The 24,486-nt window shown below is 40.1% G+C and overlaps 1 protein-coding gene across 3 annotated transcripts in view; it reads left to right on the top strand.

Moving 5' to 3' along the window:
* The first annotated feature begins 3,668 nt into the window (after positions 1-3,668).
* The window catches only part of Lifr (LIF receptor subunit alpha), a 73,910-nt gene continuing 53,092 nt past the window's right edge, over positions 3,669-24,486 (top strand). For 2 of the 3 annotated variants that reach the window (XM_076857393.2, XM_076857394.2), the window contains exon 1: positions 4,089-4,386. The gene's annotated coding sequence lies outside the window, so the exon portion shown is untranslated. Of the gene's footprint in view, positions 3,689-4,088; positions 4,387-24,486 lie in introns of those variants that run through there. The other variant, XM_077109489.1, reaches the window with a different exon arrangement.

Below are 24,486 nucleotides of genomic sequence, written 5' to 3'. Positions count from 1 at the left end.
ATTGACACAGTGAAGTTGGCACTTTTAACATCTTTTTAGAGAAGGAAACTGGGGAAACCAAAATTTGATATTACATCCGCTGCTTTACTTCAAATGCTAGTATAAAGCAAAATTAACTGTCAAGAGTCTCACTATTCACTTTTGATAATACATTTCAAAGCTATTCACCAGAAGAAGAAAAAAATTAACTTCGCTTGTTGTCAAAAGAATACCCAACCTTTTATATAGAGTCCCTCTTAATTGAGACTTTGGGATATGACTCATATATTAAGGACCTTTATGACAAATTCTTCTTGGAGCCTAGGACAGGAAAGAATTTCTCCTAAATGAAACTGTCTGATTCCTTGACAATTCCCACTTGACAAGGGGATTTATGAAAATCTTCATTTCCCCTATTTCACTGCTATGAGGAAGTTTGGAGCTAAGTTTTGTCTCAAAAACTATTGTTTGTTTTAGCCAGTTTTTTCAACATTTTTAAAAAATTGTCTTTTATTATAAACCATCTTAAGTTCTTTTTGGAAGAAGGCACAGTAAAAACAAACAAAAGGCAAACAAAACGTGATCCTGCTGGGGCCATGCTTGAGATGTAATAAGTTATCAAAATATTTTACATAACACCCCTGAAATCATTTTATCTGAAAGAGAATATTCTAAACAAAAATCTGGGCAGATACTTTCTTTCATGGTGTTTATCACATTTCTTCATGTCCCTTAAATAGCTTCATTCCAAACCACTTTGAGTAAAGAACATCAAATCTAGAGAAAATTAGCTGATTGCTCTCATATGTCTTTTTGTTAGAGTGATCTAATTAAGGTTTTGAATCTTGTCCAAAACTGTGCTCTAAAATAAACCAATTTAAATTTACATTTATCAGCCAGGCTTAAGATGAAGAACAGTTTCACTCATTTCAACTATTCACTAGTGAATAACTATCCTTAATTTGTAGATTCTTACTGGTTCCAAAATTTCTTCCAGGAATACAACCTTGTCCAGTTGATTGACAAGCACTGTATATCTTAGATCATTCTTCATGAGAAGGCTGTTGAAGGGCCAGGATGTTGGTAATTTATTAACAAAATCTCTATGGCCTCAAGTTTGCAGCTTTTGTGGGTGACTGATCTTTGCAAAGAAAAAAAGTCTTTTATTTATTTCCAGAATTTTCACTATAGGTATGATTATGATTTCTGTCTCACACTATTTTAAATTTAGAAATTTCAAATAAAATCTTATTACAAAAGGAGGAGGAGGAGAAACAATGAACAAAACAGAAAAGTAGGGAAAATAGCCAATATCTGGGAAGAAGAGCACACATCTTGGATACAAAATAATTAGTTAAGAAGCCAATTCTGCTTATCCAGCAAGTACTTACAGTTCAACATTTTGCTGCTTCATTCCCTTTCAATTCTAGCCTGTTATATAACCTTCACTTTTACTTCTAATTATGTGATTTTTTTCTCTATTTCATTAATTTATTCGACAAACATTATGGAGACCTGCTGTCTCAGGCTCTTTGTATTCCACAATATAAGCATCAAACAGAACAAATGCTTATTCTGGTACTTATTCTGCAAACAGTAAATACTACATAAAACTTTTTTTTACAACTGCTCTATGACAATGTGAATTCAGAATGTGTCAATACATGGTATTTGAAATTGAGCTGAAATTCCCCTAAGAATCTATACTGGTTAATTTGCAATTTTATTCAATAGATAAGAAACATTTACCCTTGACAGGATAGACAACATAATCCTATCAAATGCCCTAACTGGTTTATGGTCTGGTCATAATTCAAATATTACTAAAATATATTTTAAAGCCTTTGCTTAATGGGAAATAAAATCCATTATTTTATGAAGATACAAGAGCCATTACTTCTCATGAAATAGTGCATATATCACAACTCTTCAAACCATTCCTCGGTTTGGATAGTATGGTGTTCCTAAGAAGCTGTGACCAATTTCTATGTTTCTTACCTGTAAAATGGGTATACACTGAAGAAAGGTTTTCTATGAAACTCATAAAAGATAAGTTTCCAGGCATCTTTTCTAGGCTTCTATCTAAATCTTGAGTAATATATTCATACGGTTGTGTGCTTTTGAACATTTTAACCACTAACTGCTGAGACTGAGGTTTCTCTCCAGTGGGACTTCCCCTCTGTCATTTTCTGTTGGTTGGTGCTGGAGCAGTTTAGCATGCTATTATTTGTTCTTTTTCTTTGAGAAGACCACCCAGAAGGCACAATTTTCAAGCCTCACAAAACCTGCATCAGCTCCTAGATGTGAAAACAGTACCTATTTCACAGGTATATTATTAAGATTAAAATAATAAATATATATATAGAGAGAGAACAAGGCCACAGAAGTCAGCATTTTGAGTAATGTGAAAAATCATGATGCAGGCCTGTTGCATGGGATGACTTTTTTTCCTTGGAAAGGGATTTTCCAACCCCAGGAAAAAGGGACTGCATCATTCTTTTCTTGGGCCCTAGACACATTTTGAGTCCTTTCCTCCATTAAAAAAAAACAAATTATATTTTAAGTTTGCATCTGTACAAGTATGTTAATATGTATTACATCACTTTCTTAAATCTAAATAACTTTTTCTTTTTATTTCAAAAGAGAATATTTTTGTGTGTTACTAAAAGGGCTATATACAGGCTTTAGGTACTATGTTTAATGGCAAAAAAAGTTATGAGGTTCTCCAATATGAATAATGGTAAATTTCCCAAACCATGAAAGACTCAAGAATTGGGGTAAATAAAAAGCAATGTTGTACAACTTAAATGGGATTTCAAATACACATTATTGAAAGCATGTTTTCCAAACAAGGTCTTAAGGATAACAGGAAGCATTTCACTTTAGACGTTCAAAATATGCACATGGGAAGAGTTGGCCTCTGAGACACCTGCAGAGATCATATTTTGCTGTGAAACATATTTTCATCTAGGGAGTCTACTCCTTCAATCAATGTATTTTCAGGTGTTTTGCTGCCCATTTTAGAATTACATTATCAACAAGGAAATTTATTTTAGGAAAAAAGCTTCATTTTTATAATTTACAAATTGCTTTGAAATTTCATCCAAAAACCTCTGAAAACCACGTTGGCTTTGGTGCTGGTGCATCAAATAACTCACAGATGAAACAAACAAGCCGCTTCCTACTGAAGGTGTGTCCGCACTGCGCCTCTGCGTGCCAGGGCTCTATCTGGCACATTTCTGAACTTTGCAAAATTAATTGTGTTGAAGAGAACACCATCAAACGCGTCCGGCGTAGAGCGTAAACATCTTCAAACCAAGATTCTGCGCCACCAAACGCGCTCCAGCTAATTTCATTTGGTGCATTACTCTGGAAGAACACCGAGGCCAAGTGAAACTGCGGAAATAGGAACAATGCATGGAGGAAAAATCTCACCCATTAAGAGATCCGTTTCTTCTCCGCACAAATAAATAAGCCCACCACGCCTTGGAGGCACGACTAAATGGCTCCAGGATATTCTCAGTGCCCCCACGGGCCCTCACGGCCTAAGGGAACCCGGCTCCAAGGAGAAGGTGACCTGAGCAGCTACTACTCGGCCTTGGGGGCAGTTTAGGTTACTTGTAAAATCTGTAATCTAAGCAGTAGTCCCTCTGCTGTACCCGCGCACGGGCGGCTAAAGTACGGCTCCACGGTTTTTCCTCAATACAAGGTTTGTAGTGCATGCCGACAGCGTTTTGGGGGCTGCTGTCTTTCCCGCAGGGCCGCCGCAGCTCTGCTGGCCTTTGGTCAGGATTTGCACCAGCTCTGCGGCTCTGCACTCCCCGGCTGTTCCGTGACCTTGCGAGGTTGGCCTCACGACCTGAGCCTCTGGAAAGGTACCACCCTCGGCGCCGAGGCCCTGCGCGCCCGCGCTGCTCCGACTCCGGGGGCACTCGCGGGCCAGCACCGGGCGCGCGCGTCACGGCCGGGGGATGGTGGCGGGGGCGCGCGGGCGGTTTCCGGCGGGGGCGCGGGCGGCGGGGAGGGGCCGGGGGCGGGGCCGGGGCCGCAGCGCCCCCAGCCGAGCGGCGTGCAGGCGCCGCCCCCGCGCGCCGCAGTCCGAGCTGAAGCCTCTCGGCCGTGGCGGTGGCGGTGGCAGTGGCGGTGGCTGTTACCGTTGCCTCCTGGAGGCTCTGGCTGCGGCGGCGGCTCCAGGATTCGAAGAGGGCGCGGGCCGCTTTCGCCCTTGGCTGCTTGGAGCAGCCCAGCTCTGAGATAGGGAGGCGAGACGGCGGCGGCGCTGGGTAGTGCCCGGCCCCCTCCTTCGCAGCTCCAGCCCCCGGGCGGCTGCGGACTCCGGGTTGCCCCGGGGCGGCGGCCGCGGAGCAGACGGCGGGGGATGGCGAGATAGCTGCGCGGGAGCGGCGGGTGAGTGCCGGGGCCGGGGGGCGTCGCGCGGGGCGCGGGAGTGGGAGCTGCGGAGCCAGAAGCCGATTCCCGTGGGCGCGTCGCCCGAGCGCCGGTCCCCGGGCTGGGTGGAGAGCCGTAGTCCAGGCGGCTCGGGTCCCGGGGTCTAGAACCGTCCAGGGCGAGTGACCTGCAGGAAGGCGCTGCGGGGCCCAGGGTCACACTCGAGTCCCTGCGGAGACCGGCTCCCCCGGCTCAAACTTCTGCCCCACCAAGGACAGTAAGTTCTGAGGCCAGAGGTTACCTGGGGGATGGGAAGGAGCTTTGATTTTTTTTTTTTTCTTTTGGGGATGTGATCTGCCAAATGATATTTAGTGCTCCTGTACCTCGACACCTCGTTAAAATAGTTTCTTCTCCTTTCTGTATTTATAGTGCATTCGACTTAACCTATTTTTTTTATGTGCTTATATCAGAAGTCTCAGTACTCATTAAATCCAAAGTTAAAGTGTTGACGTTCAAGTTGGGCTTAACGAAAGATGTCATTTCTGATGTGTCGTCAGAAGGCACAAAGCTGGAATCATGAATTCAGACCCACAGAAAACTGCACATCAGGGGTGGTCAACTTAGTCGAGGGCTTGAATAATGTGATTTTGGTTCCCACTTTCAGCTATCAAAAATATGAGGTCTTTAATTTGCAATCGGGTATCTTTGTGCTCCTTTTCTATGTGTGTTTAATACAGTTAGATATTGGTATAATGTGTATTGTTATTGAGTGAGGTAGATATGGAAATGACTTCTTTGCGTTTCTTTTTATGTAGTCTTTTAAGATAGTGTTTCAACAGAAGTTCCAGTTTAAAGTTTGCCTTCCAATTTGTCTTCAGTTTCTTATTTAATTCCAAAAAGTATTTGCTTAGAGTCAAATTAATGTGCTTAATTAATATCATCCAGTTGGAGATTCAAAATTGGTGCCAAAATTAAATTCAAAGCAAACTTCCCTTCCCCACAAGTGAAAAATAAAGCGTTTTTTGGGGGCAAATGATGCTTGCCCCTCCCCTTAAGTGATGATACTGCCACAAATCTGAAATCATATTTCGCTAATATCAGAAGGTTCCTTGTCTAAACCTGGCAGAGGAAAGGAAACCTAAGTATAGTCTATGCTTTTAAAAATCTGAGAATGTCCTCCTACTTGTTTCTTATGCTGACTTTCTGTTTTATAGACAGGTGGAAACTGTTTATTTGGAGGCTTCATTAGGTAATTACAAACCAATTTAAATATTATGTAAGTTTTCAAGGTGAACTGAGCAGCTATTTCCTCTCCAAGAATTGAATTGAGGTGTATTTGCTTTGTAATAGGTAAGATCACAAGTGCACCTCTAATTAGTGCAGACTGTCTTTTCTTCTGGGAAATGAGAATAGGCAGTGTGCTGTTGAAGGAGCAAAACTTTTGTGATTTTTGCAAACTTTTGCTTCTGAATGGTCATCCTGATGAATATGTTGGTAATAGTATAAATTGCTATATTAAAATTTATCATATTTGTTAAATAGACAATGCATGCACATTGGAGAAATTCAATAATCTTAAAATAATACAGAGTAAACAGTATACCTCTTTCCCACCATCTCCCGGTTGTCCTTCCCAGGAACCAGGGTTACTGGCTCCTTGGGTCTTTCTTTCCAGACACAGCCTAATGTTCTCATAAACATCTTGTATGTGTATTTATTTTTGTCTTTGTACAAATGAGGACACATTGAATATTCATTTCTGCACCAGCTCCTTTCCCCCTAGTGCTAAATCATGGCAGTCTCTATCAGTACCTAAGGGAGCCGTCTCATCCTTTCACAGCTGCTGAATAAGCCATTAAGTATGAACCATAATTTATTTACCCTCTTCTTTATTGACAAATATGTGTGTGTATATTGTTTCTAATATTCTGCTGTAAAGTTATTGTAAAGCATTAGTTTTTGAGGTTTTTAAGTGGATTTCCGTTACTCCCAAGACCCAAAGGCAGTAGTAACTTGCTTCTTTACATCACATACCAGGACATAAATGCTCTGTCTTTCCCCATTGTACACCATTTTTTAAAAAAAAGGTATAGATGGGCAGAATACCTTTATTTTATTTTATTTTTATGTGGTGCTGAGGATCCAACCTAGTGCCTTACATATGCTAGGCAAGTGCTCTGCCACTTAGTTACAGCCCCAACTCACACCATTTGTTTTTATACCTCTGAAGTGATCTGTAAGGATCTTTAGCATATTTGCTACGAAGCGTGAGCCATGATGGTCATTCCCCTAATAACAGCTTAGTTCTTTGAATAAAAGGAAGGAACAAATATATAATTTTAAGAACAAACTGTAAAGAAAAATTCTTACCAATTTAAATATTTTTGAACAGATAGAGAAGGCTCATAGTTCTGATTAAATTTAGAAGATGAGGACAGTTTTGTGTTTCATAGAGTTAGTTTGCCATTTGGCAATAAAAATCCCACCCTTCTGTAGATGATTACCAATATCCATATGTTAATGTTGTTAATAAAATGGTTACAAACTTTATAGTTTGGGGTGGGCTATTAGTAACTCCTGAGGAGAAGGATACTTTAAAAATATTTGGCTTTGTTCTTGTTCTTAAAATAAAAATCGAGGTCTCAGAGTGCTTTGAAAACAATGAATTGTAGAAGTAATGCTAATACTAAAAATTAGCCTAATGCATTATAAAGTTTGGCACTTGTCAATATGAGCTTTAGTATTTTCATTATGCATTTATTTATTTATGTTTTGAGGGTTATAAGCTATGATCTTTTGAAAAACTGATTTCTTTAAAAAACTGACCCAGTCTTTTAACATTTAAGGTGTTTTTTTCCTTTGTTATTTGGTTCCTGTCATTGTGCTTATGCTGTCTATATTTGTTCTTCTTAAGTAAATATTTATCAGACATCTGTTAATATTCCAGGCACCTTTCTAGGGACTAAGATATAGTGGTGTGTGGGGCAGACAGACCTGACTGTGAGGTCACATCTGAGTTGGGAAGATGGACAAAAGGCAAAGGAACAATAAAGGAGATAATGTCAGAAAGTGATAAGTACTGGGAAATTAATCAGATAGGGCTGCTGTGGTGGAGGGGCAGGGTGGAGACTGGTGGCTTAGATTCAGTGGTAGAGAATCTTCTTTAGGGTGGAAAGGTTCAAGCTGAAAATTGGTTGAGGAGGAAGAAGCTGGAAGAAGGGTGGCTCAGGCAAATGGAATAGCAATGGCAAGGGCCCTTCATGCTTGAGAGACAGAGGGTCACTGCTGTAGGGAAGCTTCCAGGAGTGTGCTGGGATGGGTGCGCCATGTATCGCGTAGGTCAAGAAATGTCTACACGAGTGGAAGAGAAATGAAGATGGTGGAGTTGCTCCATGGGCTAGGTACTCCAGAGGGGTTGGCACAGATCTGCAGTGTGAGGCACCACCTTATTCACAGAGTGGGCTGTGGCTGATAGTTAAAAAATAAATAATTGATCTAAGAAATAATCTTGCCTGATGTTGATCAAAGTACTTAGATTCCAGAGTCTTTTATGTGAGTTTTCCAGCATGGCCCTGGCCCTTAACTTTACTAAATCTGCTCCACTGTTAACATACTCATATTGTTGCTTTAAGTCAGTTGCATGCCATTGTTCTATAAAATTTAAGTATGAAACCTTTAAAACACACTTTTCCAATAAATTACAGTGATTCCTGAGAAATTTAGCATTTTATTTTTATTTCTGTGGAATAGCCATTTACTTAAGTGTAAAATTTTTAAAGATTCCTTTTTAGCATATTGAATGCTTCAGTTCTTTAGGACAGAGGACAGACTAATGAGTGAATAGAACATACATACTTATGCAGGTACTTTTGTTCTCACAGGAGGAATGTGTATGTGCTCTATTTTAGGAAATATCAGGAACTTATGGTATTTCCTCTTCCCAACTTCTGTTTGTTGTTCTAAATATATGTTCCTTTATATTAATTGAAAGCCTGGGAAATGAGTTTTATGCCAAGCAATTGTTGTAGGTGTCAAATAAGAATATCATGACTGACTGTGAGCTCCTGTGAATATTAGGAGTTTAAATTTGTTAATTTTAGAATAAGAGCTTATAAATGTGTTAATTTTGTATTCTACTCGGTTGATAGCTGCACATAGTAAGTTGTTTCCAGGTAGGATAATTTTATCTAATCATGTCTTCCAACTTTTTCTATCAGTTCTGTGAAAATTCTGTGTAAAGCATAGATTTTTTTTTAAACTCTTCAATCTTAAGCCAAGTAGCCTTTGTCCTTTGTCCTGACACTTGGAGTAAAAGCTCTTCAGGCGAACAGCCGAAGCACAGCACTGTTGTGTTGAATTTAGAGGCTTAGAAACATGAGTTAAAGTGCTTCTACCAACTCTTTTATATTTCCTCTTATGAATTGTAGAGATTCAGGAATTCCAAATTTGTTTTATATTGCCTAAAATGATACACACACATTCTTCTAGTAATATGTTGCTGCTGATGTTGTTCAAATGAGCAAAGCTCATTTTTATTAGCTACTGTTTTATGGTTTGATGTGGGAAGTGGAGGAAGAACTTCTGGTGGGTGATTTTTTCATGTACTTTGCACAGAGGTGATAAAATCTTAGCTGCTACTTATTCTTCTGGCTGATGAGGCACACACAGAGAGCACACACATGGAATTGACATGTGTGCCTAGATTTGAGAACTCTTAACATATTGTAAGTGGCAGTCTCCTGAAGGGCCACTAGGAGGCAATATCATTTCCTGAAGGTGTGTATGGCATGGGTGCTTTGAGATACGGAGACCCTTGCTATGCCTTTCTCTAACCACTCCCCAGAGCTGCTTCTCTAAGGAGTCCCTGAATCCCAGGACAATTGAAATGGTGGTAGCAGGAATGTCTGGTGGAAAATAACCTGTGGTGACAGAAGCAGTGCTTCCCATTTCTAATATTAGAAATGCCAACAGGGCTGTGACTTGTGGACATTCTGTGTGTGCTTGTTAAGTTGGGGGTGGGAGTAAGCTGGAGTGAGGTGAGAGTGGCCACCAGGACTTCAGTGCTACAGCCCCTGGAGGCAGCCACTGTAAACTGAGGCATAAGGACTGGGTGCTAGATGTTTGCATGCAGCAGGCTTGGAGATCATGGGCCTGCCATGCTTTATGTCTTTGTGTTTGTAGTACAGTACAAAATGAAGGAGGTGAGGGGCAGGGGCTGTGGCTAGTGGTAAAGCTCTTGCCTGGCATGTGTGAGGCACTGGGTTCAATTCTCAGCACCACATAGAAATAAATAAAATAAATGTCTATCAACAACTATAAAAAAAAAAAAAAAGAAAAGAAAAAAAATGAAGGAGGTGAGAATATTTGAGAAACCTCTCCAAAGAAACAAAGTTGGAAGCATCAGTTATCTAAACTGGACCTTTATTCTGTTTATTTCTTGAAGGTGCCTGGCTCATCAGAGTTCATGTAAAATTGTTTTTTGGGAGAACCTTATTCTGATTTTATGGAAGAAAACAAAACTCAGATAATAGAAAAGTTAAGCATTCAAATTAACCCAAGGAAAGTATAGAATATGAGAAGCCAGAGGAAGACAGAACATCTAGTTGACTTCTTAAGTTCACAGATAAAGAAACAGACCAAGAGGCATCAAATATGCCCGTAAACCTAGTAGTTGCTGACTAGCATCATAACCATGGTTTGCTGAATCTTAACTGCAGGGTTCTAAGTGCCCCTCTAGATCAACGCCATTGAGGGTTCACTACTATTTCCCTAGCATTTGGACAGTGCCCAACACACAGCAGGAACCAGATTTTGTTGAATAAATGAATATCTAAAATAATTTTGAGAATTTCAGGTTGTCACATTAACTGTGAGATAATGCTTGTAAAACTTGAAAGACTATAGAATTTCATGTTAAAAAAAAGTAGGGTGTGTTGCTATTAAAACCAAACCTTTTAAGCATAATATTAGCCAGGTAGGCAAACATAGGTTTCACTTATTAGCTTGGCACCTTTTGAAGTATCATTTCACTAGATTGTTCTAGTTAAGTCTGCTGGTGCCTTGTAATTAAATATTTATGTCCTCCATTTGAAAATGTATAAACTATAAAATCAAACCCTGGATGCCTGAATTGTTTGCTGTTTTCTTAGATGTGCTTTATCAATGGTTTCACTATTTTTAAAATTGATGTCCATATAGGGATGTGGTTGTTTAAAAACAAATCCAGCTGACCCTGGAGGGGGTATGGAAATTGTCACTTTCAAATGCTGCTGGTGGGTGTTTCAATTGTAACTTTCCAGGAGGGCAATTTTGTGTTACTCATCAAAAGCCTCAAAAATGTGCCCTGTCCCTTAGTCAGGCATTTCCACCACTAGGAATTTAAACTAAGGGGGGCGGGGGAACCATGTGTGCAGGGAACAGCATATCATGGTGGTTCTTGCCTGCATAGTGTGTATACAACATACTTCTAATGGGAGCTTTTTCTTTCCCACAGTGATTCTTAACTTGTGGGGATATATCAAAATCTAGAGGGATGCTCTTTAAGTTTGGAAAACACTTGCCTCCAGATGCTGGTGGCCTCCACAAAAATGCATATAACAAAATCCTCTCTGATTTGCAAAAATGATTTTTTGTAACTTTGTTATAATCTAGAAGCAACTAAATTGCTCCATAATAGGGAGATCCATTAAGTGAATTGTGGTGTACAAGGGTAATGGAATACTCTTTGTTCATTAATAGTGATGCAGGGAGTATTTAGTGATGTGGAAAGATACTCAGAGTTTGCAAACTGGAAAAGCAGATTGCAAATCAGCAAGTTAAGTTGATCTAACCTTTTTGTAGTTGTTTTTTACATATGATGTAGAAAAATTCCAGGAAAATTACATGCCAAATGTTTGGTGAGGTTATTTCTCTGTGTTAAAATTATAGCTGGCTGTTAATTCTTTGTACTTTCCTTAATGTCCAGTAGATCAAGCACACCATGAAGTAAAAGGACTAGGATCGGATCCCATTTCCCATTTGCTGTTTGAACTTGGGCAACTTCTCGGTTTCCTTCTCTGTAACATGGGAATGATGGTCCCAGCTCCCGGAATCTGTAAGGTAGTTAAGTGTTTGAAAAATGCTGCCTATTTTCACTGGCTTGATATGATAACTAAAACCTGTATTATATTCCTAGTAATATAGGATTTATAAGCAGAATGATTTTTTTTCAAGTTATATCAAACCATCATGAAAAGCATTTTAGGGCATTCTGGCAGAATATTTCATTGCTTCAGGCTACTTGGAACTATTTTGTTGTTATTTATTTTAAAAATGAAATGTTTTGGGGTTGCAGATATATTTGGTTGTGAGTTGAATATATTATTTTCTTCCTGAGTGGTCTTGAATAACCCTGTGTAAGTGCTTGAAGGTCGAAGTTCGATTTTCCTTTCCTTTTATGGGAACAACAGGTGATTTACTCAGTCACTATTGAATGTCTTTGCTTTTCCAGGCACTGGGTAGGCATGCCTCTGCCCTTTGAGTGACATATGGGAAATGACCAGTACAGTTCAGATCCAGGAGGCCCAGTCAATAAATGGTAGTTGCCACAGTTAACAACCAAGTAATCCTCATTTCCTCTCTTGAAATTGTAAACAAAATCTTGTTCTGATGTTACTTTTCAGTGAACACAAACACTGCCTCCTACTTATTGAACCAATCATATGAGCAACAGCTAGATTATTTCATCTTGTTGACATTTACGGATGATTTAGTGATGACTTACATTAAACATGTGTGAGAATGTCCTAGGTTAATAGTCTTAAAATTGCTACTATATCTTCTGTGAAGGACAGTCTTTCCTGACCTTAGGTAAGACTTCATGCCTTTTTTTAGATTATTTTATGTTAAATTAGTGAGAATGGGTTCCTCCTAATAAATCTGTGATGCATAGAATTCACAGATAGACTACTGAAGAAATCCCAGCACATGATCTTACTGAGAGACAAGGGCAGTAAAGCAGATATTAAAATTATGTTTGCATTTGCCAAGATATAAAACTACATTAGTTCTGCAATTCTATGTTCAGGCAAATTTTTTAAAGTTGGAAACAATTGTAAATGGCATATACTTTGTACATTTGTAATATGTACATATGCAACTTTAATGATTAAAAAGTAAAACCTTAATAATCATGAAAGATACGTTGTGGAACATTTGTGACAAATACACTTTGCACTTTAGTTCCTCATCCAGTAAATAAAAGAAGGTGGAAAAGTCATGGAAGGTTAAGTCCCACCATAGGTTGGGGCCACCAGCAAGGTCAACATTCGATTCTTTTTTTATGTCACATTTTCTGTCCATGTCATCACTTTCCATGGCCCATTTACTCCCCTTCCCCCGACTGGAACCAGCAGTTAGTTGTCTTTTGGGGGGGATGGGTCACTGTCATGAAGAAGCACTGTTTCTTCCCAGTGAGCTGCACTGAGTATGCCATGGTAGGTGAGAGCAGCTGTGAGACATGGCGACAGGGACCTGTGGGCTGCACAGGACTTAGCCAGCTCACCCTTTCCCCAAGGCCAGCCTCAGTCAAATTACAGATGACTCTGCTTTGGAATTTTTCAGCTCACTTAAGAGTAGTCAAAGCTGTGACTGCTGCTCTCATGCATGCCATGGGCTTGCTGCTGGGATGAAAAACTCAGATGCTTACAGGGGCAGAGGAGGTCATGTAAAGTGCTGAAGTGGGTCTGACCTGCCTTCTGTCTTATGCTTTTGACAGAAGCCATCAAAAATATTTCACTTTTTTTTTGGTAACTTTTCAACAAGATAGATAACAGATGCACTCTAGATGGTAAATGGAAATGGAAACTTATCTCTGTTTGGGGACTGCCATAGTTTGGAGGTTGAACGTCCCCCAAAGGCCCATGTGTGACAGGCTTAGTCACTAAGGTGGTAGAACCCTTAAGAGGGGCCTAGTGAGAGGTCTTTAGGTCACTGAGGATGTGCCTTGAAGGGGGCTGTGGGATCTGGAGCGCTCGTGCACTCGCGCCCGCCCGCCCGCCCTCCCTCCCTCTCTCTCTCTCTGTCTCTCTCTCTCTCTCTTTTCCTGGCCATGAGGTGAGTGGTTTTGCCTCTTTTTGTGGGCCCATGATAATTTGCTACCTTGCCACGGCCCAGAATAAAGGGGTAAAATGATGAGAGACTGGAACTTCCAAAACTGTGAGCCACCAGAAGACTTTTCTCTTTATAAGTTGGTTATCTCAAGGAATTTGTTATAGTAAATTGAAAGCTGACTAACACAAGGCCCAGTAAGGAAAGGTGAGAGAAGTGGACAGCTCTAGGGCAGTGCAATAATAGTTGGTTGCTGCCATGTGGGATGTGGGACAGATATTTGTAGAGCTTCTAGATTTTGAATTTTAACTCTTCAGTTTTGGAATAGGCAGATAATTCAACTTTTTTTTTTTGTTTTGTTTTTTTAAAACATGTTTCAAGTAGAACATATTTCAAGTGAAACATCTAAATGCATGGGTCTCAAAATTATGAGTTTTAAACTATGATAACATTTCCTTGCCCATATTCTCCCTCATATTTTTTTCATGGCCAAGGAAGGTCACACTGGATAATCAATTTTGTTCTCCATTTTGTCATTTAACATTTTATGAAATGTTTTCCCATTTCATAAAATGTTAAATGACAAAATTCTTTAGCATGTCTATGTAATATTGATGTGTATGTAATATTCCATTCATGAATGAACCATAATTTGATCATTTACATTGTTTTCAACTTTTTAAATTTGTAATTATAAAACCACAGTTTTTGGAAGTCTTTGGGCATAAAGCTCCCCCCCTTCGATATATTAGCTTTTCATCAGTATAATGAAATACCTGACACAGGCTACTTACGAAGAAGAGGTTTATTTAACTTACAGTTCTGAATGTTTGGGTTCATAGTGTTGGCACAGGCTCCGTTCTGGTGAGGTCCCCCTCTTTCTCTGTCATTTTCACACCTGGGGCCTCCATCCCTGGCTCTCCCCGTGGCAGTCCTACTTCTCATTGAGTCCGAGTGCGCACTCACTTCCTTAGAAAGGCCTCTCCCCATCACCCCAGGAAGGAGGACTGTCCCCTGCCCGCCTCCCCTGAGTCCCACAGTACCTCCCACACAGTCCTCACAAATTATAGTGGAGATGTGTGTATGTGGAAGAGCTTTTATCACCAAACAGGCTTGGAGAGACAGATTGGGATCCCACAGTTCCTTTAGAGGTCATGCTCCCAGTGACCCAGTGACCTTCCTGTAGGCAAACCTGATTGTTACAGGTTCCACCTACTGGTACCACCACCTTGGGGACCCAGTCTCCCCTCCCAGTGGACCTTTGGGAAGCACAAGTAAACCATATCCAAACTATAACATCCCAATAAGTTTCAGATTTTTACCTTAAAATTGGTTTCCTGAGTCATAAAATTAAATAGATAGTTTGTATCATTTTGTTCCATGTTTATTTGAGTAAGTGGAAACAAAATATTGGTTTGTTTTATTAGCTGTTATTTGTTGCTTTGTGAATTATTTGTTTTCATACTGGCTTATTATATTTTTAAAAGTAGAAATGTTGTTTTAAAAATTATAAAGGTAAAAATGCTAATTTTATAAAAATTAAGAGAGTTCATAGAATATTAGTAAAAATTTTTAAGAATTTAGTTTTAGCACTCAGGTAACTCCATATAACTTTTTTTTAAATTCTTTTAGATTATTTTTGTGCATATGTATATCTATCTGTAATATAAATACCTTTAAATATATGAAACCATAAGTTCAGTTACATACATAGTTTGTATAACATGATTTAAAACCATGAAGATGAGCATATTGTATGATACATAATTCTGCATTATATTCCATTTATAAATACATCCATTATTCAACTTATTCAACAAGTGTTTCCTGCACACTCTTTGTGTGCCAGGCAGGTTTTCTAATTGCTGGGGGCTACGGTGCCAACTGAGGAAGGGGGTCTTTGCTTACCTGCTGGCTGGGGAGGATGGATGGCACACAAGGAATCACATGCAGAGCTGCCTGCAGACACTAGGAGCGCCCTGAAGGGCGCTGTGGCAAAGGGTGAGGACTGTGTGGGAGGTACTGTGGGACTCAGGGGAGGCGGGCAGGGGACAGTCCTCCTTCCTGGAGTGATAGGGAGAGGCCTTTCTGAGGAAGTGAGTGCGCACTTGGACTCAATGAGAAGTAGGACTGCCATGGGGAGAGCCAGGGATGGAGGCCCCAGGTGTGAAAATGACAAGTACAGATGCCCTGGGGCCAGGGGGTGACCAGGCCTGGTGTGTGAGGAATGGAGGGGGCTGCAGTGGCCAGAAGGCTGGGAGGGAAGGAGAGAGGCCATGCAGAAAGGAAGGCAGGGCCTGCCTTGTTCAGGGAGAGGGTGGAGAACAGGTTCAGTGTACTGTAAATCAAGAATATGTTTGGGTATAATAAAGTGAGACTTGTGGTGAGATATTCTATGTACATCTGAGAGAAGGCTGGCAGAAAGTTGTATGTTCTCTCCATGTCTGGGGAGAATTTGGGATAAACTTCAATTTCAGTACCTGTAGATTTTATTTAAATTAACATGGTTGTTTGAGAAATTATCAAGAGTACAGGAAGATGTGGGCTAGAATGCATATGGAGGTATCATTTTCTCAAGCCCAAAGTGATAGACATGCAGGTTATTTCTTTTCATTTATGTTGAGGATTGTATTTCATGAACATCTTTGTGCTCTTGTCTGTTATCTCCTGAGAAATATTTCCTAGAAATGGCTTATAAATTGCATGTGAAATTCTTGGCTCTGAACCTAGCACATAGGGAGCTCGTTAAACGTTAGCAGTCTTGGTTATCATCATCATTATTGTTGTTACTGTGTCACAGACTTTTGATTAGCAAGACATCATAATGTAATGACTTAAGAATTTAGACCCTGGAGTCTCAATTGCAAGCCTGGGTGCAAATTCTATTTTTGCTTCTACCAGCCATGGACAAGTCACATAATTCCTGTTTCCTCATGTGTGATAGTGAAAGACAACAGTCCTCTTGAAGAGCAATCAGCCCCCCATGAAGCAGGTGGTGGTGTCACTTTACACAAATGCAGATTGGATTTCTGGACATCCACAGTCTCCTGAGCTTTGTTCTTATTACCCTTTTCCAGTTTGTAGTGGAAATAGGGTTTCCCATGGTTTTCATGGCCATTGCCCATTGATCTTTTTTAGTATGTGAATCGCATATTTTTATTTCTATTGAAGGTATCCATCTTGCTTTAGCACCTTTTTTTGCGGCGGGGGGGATTTGCTTATTTCTATGTACTAAGTACATTGACACTTTCTCTCAAGGGCAGAGATCTTCATTGTGCTCTCTTTGGTGAGAAAGATGGTTATGCATGGCATTTAACAGTAGAAGGATATACATCAGACTACAAGGATACTATAGCAAGTTGTTTCAGGAGGGATGCGCTAAGCTTTTTGTTTTTTTGTTTTTTTCCAGCAGTACAGATGGAATCCAGGGATGCTCTACCACATAACTTTGTTCCCAGCCCTTTTTATTTTCGGGACAGGGTCTTGTTAAGTTGCCGAGACTGACCTGGAATTTGCAGTACTCCTGCCTCAGCCTCCTGAGGGAGCTGAGATTATAGGTGAATCCCATTGTGCAAGGCTGTGAGTGAGCTTTGAAGAGCAAGTTAATATGTTGATATTTATGAAAGGGACAAAGAAGAATGAAATGGGAAGGACATAAGGGTAGAGGAATGACCTCAAGGTGACAGATCCTGGCTTGTAGGTGAGACTCAAACCCAGGGACAGTTGGGGGAGGTGGGAGGAGATGGGATGAGCATTTAGACTGGCATGAAACAGTGAAGAACTTTATGACATATTCAAGTTGGGACCTTTTTCTGAAGGCCAAGGAGAGTTGTGGAAGATTTTGGATGTGTGAATTTGACATTTTTGCGGTGGGAACGTTTGGCATCCCAAGTCCAACTGGGAGCATTGCAGTAAGTTCAGGCTGAGGTAAGAGGGCCAGCCAGGCTTGAGTCTGGAAGCTTGTCTTCTGTCCCTAGTAAAGTCCAGGCAGTGGCACAGACAGTGGCTATGACCAAAAGTGCCCTTCATGCTCATTTCACTGTCCTTTCTGTGAAGTTTTTTGATTAAATTTGAATAGTGGGAAAGCATTCAGTGTATTTAAAGCTCTCAAACACAGATTCATTGCCCTTATCTTCAAGTCACTAAAAGTTCAAATGGTCCTAAGTGTGGGTGGTGGTGTAAATAGGGAGTAGCTTGTCCTCTTGGAGAGATGGGATGAGAATACTTGGAGTAAGATTTATATTAAAGCAAGAATATATAAAGATCTGGGCCATAGTGAACCAACAGTGATGATTGTATTTCACATTCATCTTAATGTTAGATTATCTATTATTTTTTTCAGACTAAAAAACGAATCCTCCAATTTAATACACCTAGAAGACAGGATTTTAGATACTGTTTAATCTGATAAAGTGAGGAGACAAAATGAGTTGTCTCTCTTCTTATTTGGTGACCACGTGACAATTCTGGCCCATTTTATCAACCTCTTTTGATTATTTCCTACATGTTCCTGCTGTACTATCTCCTCCAGTCTGTATTTATCCATTTTCTGTTACCATTGTCATCATTTTATTTTGTCCCAGCCCTCTTATTTTGGACCCTATAATTACCTCTGCTAAATTTATTTTATTGAGTTAATTTATTGGATTAATTTGCTAAGGTTGTCGTTATTACATGTGGCATATTTGCTGTTTCGCACATTTACTTTTCATCCACAGATTTGATGAATATGAATTCTTTATCTTCATCTAGGACATTAATGAAAATGTTAAGAACAGCAGAGCTGTGTCACATCTATCTCTGTCACTTTTGTCCTGTTGATGTCATAATTCACACCGTCTTTGAGTAAGGTTGACCAGAGCAGCCCTTTCATTCTGTTTATACAACCTGAATTTCTTCATCTTGTTTATAAGCATCTTTCAAGTGTTAGAGAAGCTCTCATTCCAGCCAGGACACATGTCTGTTTCTGACCCTTGCTTCCCCAGCTCAGTACCTTGTCAAAGGAAGAGGAAAGTGGCTGACCAGGGCTGGCCTGTGGCCCTCTTCTGGGATCCCTTTCTTTCTTTCTTTCTTTTTTAATATCTTTATTTATTTTTATGTGGAGCTGAGGATCGAACCCAGTGCCTCACATGTGAGAGGCAGACGCTCTACCACTGAGCTATAGCCCCAGGATCCCTTTCTTAATACCTTCTATAATCTTATCCAGGCCTCTGGGCTGTAGAACCTGCTCTCTTCAAAGAATGCGCCTCTCTCAGATAGTTTTGACAAATATTGATAATTTCAGGTTCTCTTGTTTTTCCTTCTCTGTTCATTCTTATGAGGAAAACTCAGTTGAGCCAAAGGTGAGGTATGGTGCTGCCATGTGCTCAGAAGTTGTCGACCTTGGTCTGAAGTTAAGTGTGTTGTTTTCCTGCTGCTCCTGCTGCTCCCATTACTCCCCCTCTTCCCCTCCCCCCTTCTTTTTGAGAAGCTTTGGTAATCTAAAATAATGGTTAGTCCAAGGAGAGGAATAGCTGGGTCAAATGGTGGTTCCATTCCTAGTTTTCCAAGGAATCTCCATACTGCTTTCCATATTGGCTGTACCAGTTTGCAGTCCCACCAGCAATATGAGTGTACCTTTTTCCCCACATCCTCACCAACAGTTGTTGTTTGTCTTCATAACAGCTGCCATTCTGACTGGAGTGATATGATATCTTAGAGTAGTTTTTATTTGCATTTCTCTGATTGCTAGAGATGATGAGCATTTTTTCATATATTTATTGATTTATTGTTATCCTCTTCTGAGAAATGTCTATTCAGATCCTTGGCCCATTTGTTGATTGAGTTATTTGTTTTTTTGGTGTTTAGCTTTTTGAGTTCTTTATACCCTAGAGATTAGTGCTCTCTCTGATGTGGGAGGGGTAAAAATTTGTTCCCAGGATGTAGGCTCTCTGTTCACCTCACAGATTGTTTCTTTTGCTGAGAGAAAAACGGCATACTACAGGGGCACAGCCACATCAATGTTTATAGCAGCACAGTTCACAATAGCTAAACTGTGGAGTCAACCTAGATGCCCTTCAGTGGATGAATGGATTAAAAAAAATGTGGCGTATATACACAATGGAATTTTACTCAACTTTAAAAAAGAACAATATCATGGCATTTGCAGGTATATGGATGGCATTGGAGAAAATAATGCTAAGTGAAGTTAGCCAATCCCAAAAAACAAATGCCAAATGTGTTTTCTGATATAAGGAGGTTGTCTCATAGTGGATAGAAAGGAAGAGCATGGGAGGATTATATTAATTCTAGATAGGGAAGAGGGATGGGAGGGAAAGGGACAGGCCAGGGGATCAGCAAGGATGGTGGAATGTGATGGACATCATTATACAAAGTACATGTATGAAGACTGGAATTGGGTGTCAATGTACTTTATATACAGAGATATGAAAAATTGTGGTATATATGTGTATTAAGAATAGTAATGCAAAAAAGTACATGTATAAAGGCATAACTTTATATACAGAGATATGAAAAATTGTGCTGTAAATGTGTAATAAGAATTGTAATGCATTCCATTGCTGTCGTGTATTTAAAAAAAATAAAATCAATAAAAGATTAAAAAAATAAAATAATGGTTAGGATTTTGAGGTCTGGGATTAAATAATACCATAAAAAAAAAATCATTCTTTTGGGATGGGAAAGTTTTCAGATTTTGACCCCAAAGAATGTTAAAATGTTCAAGCATGTTTTGGTCAACATCTGTGCACTGAAATATAAATTTAAAACAATTTATATTTTAAGCAGCAATCTGAGTGTTTTGTTAATTCCAGTACATTTTGAGGCAGGTTGTTAACTGGCACCTTAAGAACTGTATTTGGCCTGCAGATGTGTTTTGTTTGGCTTGCTTAATTTTTTTTCTGTTGGAATTGGTTCCCAGCATTTAAAAATAAGGAGATTGTATATATAAAAAAGAAAAACAACAAAACCTTCCTTCTATATGGAGTCTTACTGGGAGGGGAAAAATTTTGGAAACATCCCCAGTGCCTGAAGGTGAGAGGGTTCCTACCAAGTGACAGAAACTCTGTCTCCCTATTCAATCTAGCTCTGTGTAGTCAGACTTAAAAAAAAAAAAAAAAAAAAAAAAAAGCAGCAGCCTAGGTTTTTTTAAGCATATGATAGCTCCATGACTACCTGACCCTGTTCCTGCATGGTGTAAAATAGACAGGGAGCTAGCTACAGGCTGCCTGTCATGTGGCCACTTGCACTTGCACTCACTTCATCTGGCTGGCTCTGGAGGATCTTTGAATTTGCACCTGCTGAGTTAAGAGCTTACCCCATTAAAAGCATGCTTAGAGTTGGAAGGAGAACAGTAAGACAGCAGTTATTTTTCATTTTGTTCCCTAAACATAGACCTCTGATCTTTGTCATGATTTGAGTGTTGGAAGTGCTTAATAAAGCTAGAGGTATGTCCCCTAGTAACATCACCCTTGGACAGGGTTGGGGAGAGCACATTTCTGATCATTCTATAGCTGCCAGTTCCTTGAGGTAACACACAAGGTGTCCTAAAAATAAAACTGCCATCAGTTTTTTCATGGCAATGGCATGTAAAGTAGGGAAAGCAGACCTTGGGGCGTAGTGGTGAAATTAAAGAGCCAGGACCTGAGATGTTAAGTGATTTATCTGACTGAGGTCCTGTACCTGCCGCCTCATCAGTGGTGGAATAGGTCCTGAAGCACAGAACTCCTGGCTGCGGTTCAGTGGGCTTTCTGTTCTGCCTTTGATAGTTTGGTGCTGTGGTTTAGAGCTGGGATTTGTAGGCAGAAGCAGGGAGATCTGACCCAGCGGGGTCACCTCTTTGTCCTTAGTTCATTATTTTAAAAAGAAAGCGAATAGCGATACTGACCTCATAATACTGTTATGGAAATTAAATCCAATATCACATTTAAAGAACTTAGAAAAGCACTGGCTAGGGGCACTCGCCCAGCACTGGGTTTGAGCCTCAGTACCGCATAAAAATAAATAAAATAAAGGTAGAAAAAAAAAAGAATAACACTGGCTGAGTGCTGGACCCAACCAGATGCGTTGATCACCACCCTGAGAGCCAAGAGGCAGAGATGCCCCCAGAAAGGAGGAGGGATACAGCGGAAGTTTGATTTTGGACAACTGTCTGAGCTATTGATCCAGCAACCTCCTGCTTTTTGGCCTGGAGCTTGATAAAAGATAAGGGTCAGAGATACAGATACTGTGTGAAGCCAAGCAGCTCACTGTGGAAGGTAGATATGTGCAGCCCTAGCGGGAGGTGTGGGGTGAATCAAGCACTAATTGGAGGTACTTATGCCAGAAATGATTTGGGACTCGAGACAGAGGAGTGGGAATGGGAATAGAACAGGGGAGAATCAGAGCATGTTTGGAAAGTGCCGTTGGCTAGTCGGTGGGCATGGTGAGAAAAGAGGCATCAAGGATGACCCAGGCCTTTGTGACCCAAAGACAGTACTGCCATGAGCCAAGTCTGGGGCACAGGAGAGCAGCTTTGGAGGGGAAAGTGAGTTTACTGTTGTATTGGAGTTTTTAAGAATTGGAAATATCCAAGTAGATACATATCATCAGAATATTTTGTCCTTCCTGAAGGGAACCTGCCTTGAATGGATTTGTGTAGATAGTAAGAACTTGCCCAGTAAGTGGTTAGTCGATAACTGGGGAGAAGCAATTCCAGGAGCACAGATTTGGAAGTCATTGAAGTCTGAGTGGTGGTTAAAGGCACCAGAGTAGGTCAAATTGTTCAGTGAGAGAATGAAGGGTGAAAAGAGCCGTGGGCTAGGGAGTCCCACTGAGCAGCTGGGAGGAAATGATAGCCTCCTGGCTTCTGGAATCAGGGAGGAAAGGGGTGGATTGTTTAATATATTTGGTTGAGATAAACCCTAACCATTTGGGAGAGGAGGGGAGAGCTGAGTTCCTGATTCATGCCACATGCTGAAATTCATTTTATGTGGATTAAAGCTTAAAATGCTAAAAGCCTTAAACGTAACATGGGTGACAGTTAAGTTTAAGACCTTTGGTCAGAAACTGTTGAGGACAAAATCGAGAAATCTGATTTAATGAAAAGTGGACAAAAGCCTTTTAGGAAAGTAGGAATGCAACTGGGAAATGGGTTTGTCAGATAAATAGTTAATATGCATATTATGATATTTCTTCCTTATCAAAAAGTAATGAAGAGTTAACGTCCAATTAGAAAAATAGGCAAAAGAGAGAATACACAGTTTTCAAATAAGGAATAGCAAGTTACAAATAAGCATGTGAAGTAAATAAAATGTAGTTCATAATAGCTAGTAGGGATTTTTTAGAAAAAGACAGTCCTTGGTGTTAGTGAGAGGGTAGAGAAACAAATACATGTTTAGCATCCCTAATAAAAACTCCAGAATGCTTAAAAACTTGAAACTTTTGGGGTGTTAACATAATGCCACAAGTGGAAAACTCCACACCTGACCTCTTGTGGTGATTTGCAGGTGCATAGAATTATCTTCATGCTATGCGTGTAAGGTGAATATGAAAACATAAGTGAATTTCACGTTTAGACCTAGGTTTCATCCCCAAGATATTTTATTATGTACATACAAATGTTTCAAAATGCAAAAAAATCCAAAATCTGAAACATGCATTGTTAGATAAGGAACATTCAGCTTGTCCTGAAAAACGGAGATGCTTCTGATTATTTTTGAAGATAACCTCCTTCCTTCCTTCCTTCCTTCCTTCCTTCCTTCCCTCCCTCCCTCCCTCCCTCCCTCCCTCCCACAGATTTATTTAGGAAAGCAGATACATATTCAGGGGAGAATGTGGACCATCTCCTCTGGTCCACATTCTCCCCTGAATATGTATCTGCTTTCTTGCATATTAAAGATCTCTTGGAGGAATGTTCTTCAAGTTGTTTAACAATAAAGTATTTCATTCTTGTAGTATAAGAAACAGGTTCATTCATTGGATAGACATGTATTAATATTTGTGAGGCCATTACCTGTTAGCCATGCTTACAGCCTGGTTGAGGTGAAAGATGAGTAAACAAATACTGCTTTTAAGAGTCATAGAGTATCCAGCAAGTCCTGAAGGTTATGAAAAACTGGAAGTGTGGGAGTCACTGCAGGGGACAGTCTGTAGGGACCATCTTTGGGGGGAGGCACGGAAACCTAAGGGAGTGTGGAGATGTGCTGTAGTATGGAGGAGGACTAAGGGGGCCATTTGAAGGTCTTTATGTACAACATGTGTTTTGATCAGTTTTTTCAGTGCTGTGATCAAAAGACCTGACAAGAACTGTTTTATTGGCTGAAAAGTTTATTTGCCACTCAAGGTTTTCAGGGGGCTTAGTCTACAAATGGCTGACTGTTACTCTGGGCCTGAGGTAAGGCAAAACATCATAGCAAAAGGGTCTAGAGCAGGAAGGTAGCTTAGGACATGGTAATCAGAAGAAAGCAGAGAGATAGATGAGCTCCCTCTGCTTACGAGATATGAAATATATACCCCAAAGGCATGCAGCCCCCCCAATGACCCACCCCCCTGTCTGTCTATAATTATCACCCAGTTAATCCATTCAAATGGATCAATACATTGACAAGGTTAAGGCTCATAACTCAATCATTTAACCTCTTAACTTTCTTGCATTGTCTCATACATGAGCTTTTGAGGGATATCACAGATCCAGACCATAATAACATGGAACTGGAGCTTCAGGTCAAAGCCTTGGGAAGCCTTCAAGGAATTTTGAGCACAGTGATGATGTATTCAGTATGTTTTGACACTCTGAGGTCCATGCTGGACAGGCTCTTTAATTAACATAGAAGTCCTTATTGCAATGAAGATTAGCAAAACTGACATGTAAAACAAAAATTCTGGAAGACTGCGTATGGAAAAAAGTTCCTAGGAAATGCAGAGATAATAAAAGAAAAAAAATTAATAAACACATTCAATTTGAATCATAGACCAAAAAGTTATTTTGAGGAATGGATATCCTGTAGTATCCATAGTGATAGATACATTTTCATGACATGGCAAGAGTTAAAT

Source organism: Callospermophilus lateralis, chromosome 5 (assembly GCF_048772815.1).
Source record: "Callospermophilus lateralis isolate mCalLat2 chromosome 5, mCalLat2.hap1, whole genome shotgun sequence".
NCBI lineage: Eukaryota > Metazoa > Chordata > Mammalia > Rodentia > Sciuridae > Callospermophilus > Callospermophilus lateralis.
Note: the sequence above shows the minus strand (reverse complement) of the source record. Positions and strands in the feature narration are given on the sequence as shown.